This window comes from Cotesia glomerata, unplaced genomic scaffold (genome assembly GCF_020080835.1).
Source record: "Cotesia glomerata isolate CgM1 unplaced genomic scaffold, MPM_Cglom_v2.3 scaffold_1802, whole genome shotgun sequence".
Taxonomy (NCBI): Eukaryota; Metazoa; Arthropoda; class Insecta; order Hymenoptera; family Braconidae; genus Cotesia; species Cotesia glomerata.
This window is the reverse complement of record NW_025402223.1, coordinates 26-1,161: the sequence shown is the minus strand read 5'-3', so window position 1 is coordinate 1,161 and position 1,136 is coordinate 26. Positions and strand designations below refer to the sequence as shown.

At 32.1% G+C, this 1,136-nt stretch overlaps 1 long non-coding RNA gene across 1 annotated transcript; it reads right to left on the bottom strand.

The window, feature by feature from the left end:
- Nucleotides 1-308: 308 nt before the first annotated feature.
- Nucleotides 309-675, bottom strand: LOC123274012. The gene is made up of 2 exons (XR_006511426.1): nt 608-675; nt 309-529 (listed from the first exon to the last, which is right to left on the bottom strand). It is a non-coding gene; the product is annotated as an uncharacterized LOC123274012 (long non-coding RNA).
- Between the last annotated feature and the right edge of the window lie 461 nt (nt 676-1,136).

The window sequence follows — 1,136 nt, the reverse complement described above, 5'->3', positions numbered from 1 at the left end:
AAATTGCCGATTTTCGTCATTTTTTTCGGTTTTTCAAAGTTTTCTCGAAAATTTGACGGTGTACGGGTCAAACTGACCTCAAATTCGGATTCAGCGGGTCAAAATACATAAAGATATATGGGTCCTGTCAAAAGTACTGACAACTTTTTTTTTTTTGTGTGCCGGTGTAATTAATATAAATTTTAACTAATCAAATATTTTATTAAATGAAAATAAAAAAAATACCTATGCATGATGACGAGATAAGATTTTGTAATCGACCAATTCGTACTTTAGTACTATCACAAAATCCTTTTTTAAGCATTGCAAAAAGATCAAGCATCTCTTTGAAATGGGGGTCCCTCATATGTTCTTCACGAATCAACAAACAAACGGTTGGACGTCCTGAAAGTCTCCAATATTTTCCAACGAATCGAAGTTCTGTTTTAATATCGTCTATTAATAAAGCCATGTCACGGTACAAATAAAATTGTGATACTTCGAATATTAATGGGTAGCATAATACAGTCATTCCACAAACTCGATATACCTACATCGATTTATCATTTAGTAATATTTTTTAATTATTAATTGACGCGTTTACTCTTAAAAAAATTTTTTTATGTACTTTGCTCGTTCCTAAAGATCCGTAGGCGTTGCCGGTCTACCTTGAAGATTTAATTTTTTATTAATCCCAAGCTTTTGATGGATTATAATTATAATAATAATAATCGTAAAATACTTCTCAATATATGAATGCTATATCTAATTCCAATCGATGGTAAATGTAACTATCAAGATTGTAATTTTTATGATCGTATTATGGTGAGAATTGCCATCATATGAATTGTAAACACTACAATACAAAGATCGTTGACGCTACAAAAAATTCTCTTCGTGTAAGAGTTGATAAGATTTTAGAATCAATCGATACTTGAGGTTAAAAGTAATCCCAAAAATTAGAAAAACGGTAGACCCTGAAGGCCATCCCTGCAGCTTCCCGCTAATCCCATACCTACACTAAAAAATTTGCGGAGTGAACGAGGAGTGAATGAAGAGTGAATGATTTTTAATTGATTCACTCCCAGCGGGAGTGATATTTACTCCGAGAAGGAGTTAATTTTTATTAATAATAAAATTCACTCCGCATTCACTCC